The following is a 10,344-nucleotide window of genomic DNA, read 5'->3' on the forward strand; positions in this document are numbered from 1 at the left end:
TATAATAATGTTTCTTCTTTAGGAAAAGGAGAAACACATGGTGCCTGAAAAGTATATGCATCAAGATACAAAATTGTATATAATAATTAAATTAAGTACATAAAACTATCTTAATAGTAATCGTAATTTTTAGTAAATGCTGAATTTCTTGTATAACAATTTTCCTTAACTAAGTTGCACAACCCAGATCATGCCAAATAGAGCATTCTCTAAACTGAACATGAACTAAAAAAGGTTCTCCCAAATCCTAATATATGGGTATGAGAAATGTAACCGCCAAATTTTAACTTATGCAAGATTGTTGTAAAATATTGCTAGTATTAGTATTTGTATGTATATCAATATTCTGCAGCTGCTTCAAATCAAGAATTTGTTCATGGGATATTAAGGTACAAATATTTTTTATTTTTATCTTCTAATTCTCAGTTGATACCATGCCATATTGTAGAATATGGTTTAATGCTATCATTTGTTGGTGTTTGTATAATACAATGATATTGGATATACAACATAGCAACACGAGCAGTATTTCTCTTTTCTATTACTCTGTTTGTCATATAGTAGTTCTACACATTGATATTTATTTGCAAAACCTATATTAATCTTCTCTCATAAAATTTAATTTATATTTTAAGAATTTTTCTGTGTCTATTTCTTGCTCTTCTTCTGTCACACTGGTCTCTTTTGCTTGCAATTGTAAATTCGTTCATTGCTCTCGTGCTAGCAAGAAAATTACTAATGATAAATTTTGTTTTAGATTTTCAAGTTGTATTGAATCATCTTCAAAAAGCTATGGTGCTTGCAGCTAAGACAGAAACATCACATTCGCCTTTCGTTTCCCAAATAGTTCTTCCTTCTAGGTAAATGATGACCATAGGTTATACTAAACTGGAATTTACGTTAGTTTTTCCCTTATATTGCTTACTTTTATGAATTCCATTTGGACTCTTTGCTTTCAAAAAGTATGTTCAGTTGGCTCCTAGTTTGAAATGAACTATTTTAATTCAATTATTTTCCAAGTTATTGAATTATATAACTATATGATTACTAACATAGAACTATCAAATGTATCTTTATGCAGATTTCTATGCAGGTGCAATGTACGCAGGAAATAAAACCCTAAGGACAATGGATCATTCAAGACGACCGAAATTCCATTTACTTGTGCTGTAAATTCCCCTATAATTGTGCATTGGTTATAGGAAGCAAAGTTACAGGTTTGTGCGAAATTTTCTCATATGGTGAGGGATAATAATAAAGATGTATATAACATAGCAAGTAGTGGTGTATACAAGGTTGTTTGTCCCAGTGGATGCAAATACACTTGTCCTAAGGAAAACGTTATTGATATAGCTACTCCAACTCCTGCTGTTGCTTCCCCTGGTTCAGCATCAATCATGTTTATAGGTTTATACATGAATTTAGTACAACTACTATTGGCTTTTTTATTGATGGTCATTAATTGATAATATAATGGATGTTGCATAATCTATTTGATGTGTACAGAGGAACACAAAATTAGTTTCTTTATTAGTTTACGTAGTATAAACAATTGCTCTTTTTGCTTGTTTCGGTTAATTTCATGAGTATTGTTTCCAGTCATTTCGCGAATTGGATGTTATATATGCAAATGGTAAATAATTTGTGAGTGTTCACTTAACTTATCACTACTAACACTAGAATAAATCATACTGCTAGTACTAGAATTTCGGTAGAGTAATTTGTTTCTATTTTTCATTCTTCATATGTAAACATGAACTTGTTATCTATATTTAGCAGGTGTTCTGTAGATAATGAATAGGAAGACGTTGAGCAAAACAATGATTTTGATTGAATGCAAATAGTTGAACCTCTTATGAACTAGTATACCGAAGCTAAAAATTGTATTTCCATTGATACAAAACAGAATGTTTTTATTTGGCATTGTCGAAATAAAGATCTTTGTTTTGTGTCTTGCTAAGAAAAGAGATGTTAGATAATCTTGAGAGTGTTCTTGCATCTGAGCATGTTGTTGTGAAGAGTGGGAATTTCATTGTTGAAGTTAATAGAAGAATCAATCAACTAGGCCTCATTTCATGGAAATCCTACATCGTTTAACTTGAAAGGATAATACAAACACGTACAAACTGCAAGACCTAATGAATACAGTAGGATATATGTATGTTGTTGTTATGTTCCTTGGTGGAACAAACATATTCTACAGTATTTTCAAAGAGGAGGCTACTGGTATTGACAACATCAATCAACGATACCCAAATTGGAGAAAGATTACAAGACATCTCATTGTACTTGAGGTAACTGATTCCTAGTGTATGTTGTGAAGTAGAAAATTACAGCATGATTTTTTATCGTTAAGCATATGTATCTCTTATAAGCTTTTGAATTGGTTGTTTTTATCTGTACATAGATTTGTCACCTAGATTTCAACATGTTATGTTTGATTTGAATGCACTTTAGTAAATAGTGAAGTGATTGAGTGGGGATCCATGCCAATTCTAAGTGTCACTTTTTCTATGTTAAAAACTACAACATTTTTCTTCTAGTATTATTGGAAGAACATGGTCACACTATTTTTGTCTACTAGCTCTCCCGTATTACTTCCCTTCATAAATAGAAAAAATATTTATCCTACTAGCCTAATATGTTATTAATGTTTTTTAATTTTTTTCTTCCTTCTGCATTATGATGTTTCTTTATTCATAATAGCAGTTGTAAAGAAATAAAATACATTTGAACTTCTAAATAAGCAAATCTATTTGATAGTCAGTTTTGAATCTATTAAACTTTTAATAATTATACCGAACAAATGTTAATAACAATTAAGTTTTTTTGCTGTTTGATTACCATGTATAACACGAATATGCAATAATTGCATCTGATAAAACACGAGAGGGATGTCAATCAATTCCATCTAGTTTTTTAAAAAATTTTGTAACTAGTTGATGTGCAACTGAAAGATGCAATCTAGAATACATCTGCAACCTTAAGTGTAATTTTCAATCTACAATTTGGTTTAAATTTGATACAGAATCTGCAAAGTGAACTCAAAAATTCTAAAGTCTGAAGTACTAAACGGTTGTAATATTTAAGTGTTGCTATATGTAATTTATCTTGAATTTCATCCCTCTTTATAACTATTGCAATTTGATTTTGCTGTATGTTTTAAATGTTTAGGGAAGTGAAGGTGAACAAATTTTAAGGGTCTCCACAAGTCAAATTGATCTCATTGAAGCTGATGATGGAGAATATTTGAATTGTTTTAAATATTTGAATTCATTATGGTTAATTTTATTGAAAAAAAAATAAATTCATTGCTATAATATATTAAACTAGTGTAAGAGTATTTTTTGAACTATTGTGTACACATTTAGAATATTGCTTTATAAGTATGTTGTATGTACACAACACATACTATGTTTTGATGTTTATGGAAAATCTATAAATTTGAATTACATAATAGCTAATTAATTTTTAAGATTATTTATTGTAAAACAATATTTGTGTATTTTAATTAGAAATTGTGGCATATAAATATTTTATAGACAAAAAATATTATCACACTTAAAAAGTGTAGCCATAGGTCTGTAAATTATGTATGCATATGGGCAAAGACTACATTTAAGAGTGTTGTAATATATTAGATATAAAAGGCAACACTTCATAATTGTAGGCAATATGGTAGCAAAGACAACGCTTAAAAGTGAAGCTAATAAGGCAACACATTTAACCGTAGCTGCAAAGTGTGTCCTTTTTGCCTATTAGGCAACACTTTATAGCGTATCTGTCAAACGTGGTCTTTTGCCTTTAAAGATTCGGTTAAAAGTGTAGCTCATAAGGCAACAATATTAAGCTTAACTGCAAAAGCGTGGCCTTTTTGCCTTTTGACAACGCTTTTAAGCGCAGCTGATAAGGCAACACTTTTACGCTAAGGTTATGATGCTTTCAGCCACCCCTGAAAAAGTGTGGCTTAAAGTCAAAAAGTGTTGCCTTTTATCAAATGCCAAAATTTTTCATTGTTTAGGCCACACTTTTCAAGAGTGGTTGTAGACATTAAATAGTGTAGTGGTAGTTCGACAGGAATCCTTATCATTTAGTCATAATACCTTTGGCCATACTTACCATTATCATGTTTTATTATGGTTAATGAGGAATGTCCTTATCCTCAATATATGTTCATGTTATCACAGAGCTCATATACAAGCAAGGCACAAAGGTCAATTCATTTTAAAGGGGACTCTTCTAACTTTTTAAAAAAAAACATGCTCATATATTCTTACTAATGAAGTCAACAAGATAAGTCACACCATGCATATCAGAACAACAGGAAGTCATTTAAAAACATTTCATTTCTATCATGATAATACTCTTCATAAACATGCATTAATTTGGAATATTCTTGCAATTTATAGGCACACATCAAGAACACTAGCTAAACATACCAACACCTTTTCAAAGTGAGACTACATTAATACTTCCCTAGACATAAAGGTCACACATTTTTAAGAGACTCATTATTTTTTTCACTTTCAGGGTGCTCAAGTTCTCATTAATGGCTTAAAACACCACACCTTAAAAGTGACATCAATCATGCTCCTTACCTCCTCTCATGAAGTGCAATGCACATTTAGCATATCAAAATGCACATCAACATTATAAAACATGAATTTGAGGAAAAATCCATTTGCATGCAACTAAGAGTCTTCAAAACATCAACATCATAGGGTTAATCAAGACATACATAACATATGGAGTACATGAAACTTATACTTTTATGCAAAAATTTTATTATGAACAATCTACTTCGGAACTCATTGGTTTCAAGCTTCAGTAGGAATATAAGGAAAAGATAGGGATATCTACCACCTTACTACTCACATCATCATCCCCACATAGGGAAACCTATTTCAGAGAAACTTATCTCATCCAAAAGGACTTGTACTCGCCAATCCTTCTAGTTAAGCATACATCCCCATCTTGCGGTAAATCTCATGCTAACTTTTCTTACCCTCACCTCCTTCCATCTGTTTTGAAGGAACCATTTCCTCTTAATTAGTCACTCACACTCCACTGTTGAGGAACTCAAGATTTCAAAATTGATTAGCTAAATTACTCAACTCCATAATCATCGCTCAAAGTTATCCTTTACATAGGGAAGTCCAAGGGAACTCATAATAGGACTATTAAGGGCATTCATAACCTTAACAATCTAGGCACAATATCCCCCACTTAGGGTAAAGCTAATCATATACTTATACCTGATGCCCTCAAACACAAAGGTAAAAGTAATTCAAATCCAATATTACATACTCCTTACTTTATAAGGTTGGACATCATTGAAATTTTTCCACTCCAAACTTATCCCAAGTAGCTTATTAACTTAACCATCAAGAGATACTTTTCAAGCATCTCTATTCCTCTAAGTACCACCTAAAGGAACCCATGAAAATCAAGTTAGGTAATAATACACAACCATATGAGGTCTTCACTACACCATGAATTCCAAGGGTAATTGCACATCTGATCACATTCTACAACATAGTCCTAACAAGGTATGTAGTTCCTGATTCAATCCTACAAGGGTCATCACCTTTTGTGGACACTTCAAACCGAATATACCTAGATACAACATAAAAAAATCCTCAAATGACCATATTTAAGATCAAACTTCAAAGTCAACTAACCACCATAAAGTAGGTCAATATTAATTTTTTTTCTCACCCTAAAGAGTTAAGGGTACATACTACCCTCGAAGTGATTATATGGCAAAGACATAATCTCAACTTATAGAATAAAACCCTTTATCCCTTTCTACCCACTCTTAGAATAGGTTCATAAGGGGAATAATCAATCGTAAGGTTTTCTCATTAGCTAGGGCACTTCACAACCACCATACAAGGTTCAACACCCATCTTACCTTTTTAGGAAAAAGTCTACATTAAAGACTCCAATCCACACAAGGGAAACTATGGGGGAAATTCTCAAATAACAACGCAATATCATCCCTTCACTATTAACCACGTTTCTACAAAACATGTCAAGACTATCTTATAACATTATCCTATGAACATGCTTAATGATAATACAACCCATCTTGAAATAGGGAACTCCATTAAACTATAACATCTCTTAATAACCTAAAAACACATTATATCATTGATTTTGAACATAATATCTCAATTCTCATAATAAGATATATCAATAAATGGAATCACATAAACACACCAACTTTCACCTTCACATATACTTATCAAGCCACAAAACCAAAGTAAGCAACAAAACTCACCTATTCTCCCTCAAGCTTGAGACATCCTCATTTCCAAGCAATCACATCTAAAAGGCTACCAAACAAGGAAACATAAAAAGAAACCATATAAATTTTTGTTCTAGGGATTTGTCGTTTCTTCGTGGTCGTAACAATCACTTCAAGCAGTGGAAAAAACAAAAGATGTGCTCCAAGTCCTTGGGCTGTTGAACAGAATCCAACCACACCGGAATGGATGGTACAAAGTCCTCCAGCTTCACATGATACAACAGTAGTGAACAAAGTGAAACTCTATTGTCCTATAGCCTCTCTCCATAGATGTGTCACGACTCATCACCAATTAACGAAACTCTACTACATGTTGCAACAAGAGACTTTAGACCCTAAATTCACATTTAAAACCTTATGCTCTGGTACTAATTTTATTACAACAGGGGAGAACCCCCTAGAAGTAACATGTCTTACTTTACCTCAAAGAGGTCATATAAAATCCCTTACATCTATCACNTAATATCGCAATGTAGAAGTATAGTCTAAGTCTAGTGTGCCAACATAAGACAACTCAGTAGAATACAATAGGGATAAAACCCTTAATAACATAAAATATAATCTGACTTATTACATCCTTTTAAGGAAACATCTTGACCTAGGCAACCCTTGATTCATAAGGGTTCCTTTACTTGAACTTGGGAGATCCATCAAAGATCTTCACTTAGAATCCATCCTCTATCCATTAACATCTACACTTTGTATTGAAAGATGAAGAAGAATGGTATTAGTAGAAGAATGCACTAAGTATGGAACCCATGCAGAAACATGCATTAAAAGAGGACATTTCAGTTGAAATCATTCAACATGTCTTTTTGGTAAATTTCTTTAACATAGGCACATTTAAGAAGAATATAGTTCACATACATCATATAGAAATGGATACTTCTCAAAATAGCACATAAAGACATTTATCATACTTAAAGGCATATTCAACATATAGAATACATTACCTCTCTTTTATCCTACTTCTTTCTTAAGTTACCCTCAAGTGTACTTAGTACAATGCTTCACCTTGAGGTTACCTTACAATATTCTATCAGAGATATGCTTAAAAATCATAAAACCATATATTCAAAAGTAATATGCACATCATAAACATAATCTTCACATAGGAACATCCATCAAAGACAACTTGAAAGTCACACAAGTGCAATGTTTTTGTAGCATCCTATAATACTAAATCAAAAAAGTGTACCTAAGAAGTAACCATCGAAAAGGCCTAACATACTTATCAAGTCATAACACTTTCATTTATAAGCATACATAAGACACATACTTCATAACATCCTATAAGGACTCTTTATTTTACTACAACCTTAGTCATAACTCTTTTATTTCATACCATAATTAATCCATCCTTATTATTCTTTCACAAGCTTACTTTTGCAATATACATATGGAGTCTCCTACCCCAACATATACTAAGTAAACCTATTTAGAAGCCATAAGTGCAATGCACATACATAAGCATAATTCATGACTTGACATATAAATATCAATTTATTTGTGTTCATACAATTCATACATACATAACATTAGTCTTACTTTCATACATGTACTAACCTTATACGTGCTTGAAGTTTACTTGTGCAATGCATGGGTAAAGGCCATAATCCTACCTATACTAAGTAACCCTCTCAACAATTTTTGGTTAGAGTCCATAGTCTTATCTTAGTTCATTTCTTACTTTGGGAGACTTAAACACAAACAACATAGACTATGTGTGCTACATGGAATTCGGTCTTTTCCTCCCACACCGAAATGTAAGGGTTAATACTTGTCTAAGGTGTACCTAATCGTTCAATGATATATAAGGGATATCAAAAAGTTATAACCTACGGGGACAAGTATTTATGGAACATGGATATTTTTTCTAAAAACCTTGACTTACTAGCCTGGAGGTTTCAATCTCATGAGGGAACCCAGACTTTTGAAATATGAAGGTTCACTTCTAGGAATTTGGTCTTACTAACGTGAAGGCCCCACTCGCATTTTTCATGTTCAGTCGATGTGTGGCTCTAACTACCTTTGTAAATATATTTAAGCCTTTAATGTATTATTTAATAAAGAAGGCTCTACGAGATTTGTCCTTCATACATCATATTGCTCAAAGGATTCTACGATAAGAATGTCCTTTCATCCTAGACCCTACTTTATCGGAGAATGTCCTTTAACATATTCATACAATTATACATCATGTGTGTGCATGAAATGTGAGATCTACCTTCACATAAACCTCTAATAACACATGTTCATTACTTTATTAATCATATACTAAGAATGCACAAAAATAGGTAATGATGCATAACAGAACTATCATTTCCTTAGTAATCATGAATCTAACCTACTCATAGTCATGCGTGAAGGGTGTATGTGAGCAATGGCCAACATGATCAGATAATGGTTATAGTATAACATTAAGGAATTCACCCTCTTAAAATGACAATCCACATTCGTGCATATAGCATCCACCACATTAAAGCATTGGAGACAAGACAACATCAACATTTGCATTCTAGACCCCTAGAATTGACTAAGATGACACATTCATATAGGGTACATACGTAGGGGTCAATCACCATTATGGCTTCATCATTGGAAGAATATACACCAAAATTAACCTTACAAGGTAATTAAAATGTTGAGAACTATCAATGCAACTAGAACATTATACTAGAGAAAGAGATGTGCATACTACCTCATAGGTGTGATAATCATGACAACACATTATAGTTCACACACTTTCCTTCAATGCCATTATAAAAATGTAAAGATGAACAAAAAATTAAACACTGCCACCATAAGTAGATCATACCACACAATTCTATACAAGACCAATAATCTAGAAATTCTATAATAATGTAGAAGAAGTGAAGCAGTCTTACCACTTCACCATGGTTTAATCACCATTGATCACTCCTCATAATTGATCAATAATTCATGTATAAGGAAGTATCTAAATGTAAAATAACATAATAAAAATACTAACTCAACCATGATTTGATCAAGATCACATAATATATACTATATCATCAATTTTATAGGAAGTAGAGAACTTTAGATCAAACTTACCAAATTGCTAAACTTCGATCTAGTTGATAAATCATAAATAATTCACCATCAATATTAACATAAAACAGTAGCTATAGGAAATTCAACATACTAGAGTTATAATTCAATTAACATATAATCAAGATCACATTGCCCACATTACAGGATAATTTGAGAAATTAGGAAGATCATGCGTTCATAATGAATTTTGATAAAAAATCACATTCAAAAAAGTATCTAACCCATAATTCATTATAATCCTGCTTTTCAAATCGTTTTTGAGAGAGAACCAATGGCTAGATTGAAAGATTGAAGTTTAGATCATAAAATCACTTAGAAAAGCTTCGAAGGAACTCTTTATATGAAAAATTATCTAAACATGAAGAATCAACGTACCTATTAATAGAATATAACAACTAAAACTTGATGATTATTTCTTGAGAATCCATCACCTTGAAAGTTCTTGAGCTTCATCTCTAGCAGAAGTTTCTAGAGAGGTTATGTTTAGAGATCTCATTTTGAAGAATGGATTGGGAATGGGGTCTTCATTCTTTTAAAAAACATAATATACCCAAAATAATCTATAATAACCGTCCATAGTAATTTAGGAATGTGGGGTGAATTTCCTATTAACCCCTTTAGTGAAAAAATGTGTTGCACTAGTTAAAGGCACCAAACGACAGTCGCAAGGCTACGCCTTGTAGACCCATCATTTGGGTCTCAGGATCAACAATTTGGGCTTAAGATCAAATGATAAGTATGGGCATACGACCTCCCATCGACAGGCGTATATGAACTGATGGGGTTTCTTTCTTGGAGTAGAGAGACACTGTCATGTCAGTGTCTAGGCAGCCTTTGGGGTCCACCTCAAGGAGCTTTTGCGGGGCTCTTGGGAGTCATGCCCAAACGTTTTCAACACAAATACGATAATATACAAGTTAAGGACCTTGCATATCAATTTCAACCCAAAACAAACGTAT

Source organism: Solanum pennellii, chromosome 10 (assembly GCF_001406875.1).
Source record: "Solanum pennellii chromosome 10, SPENNV200".
NCBI lineage: Eukaryota > Viridiplantae > Streptophyta > Magnoliopsida > Solanales > Solanaceae > Solanum > Solanum pennellii.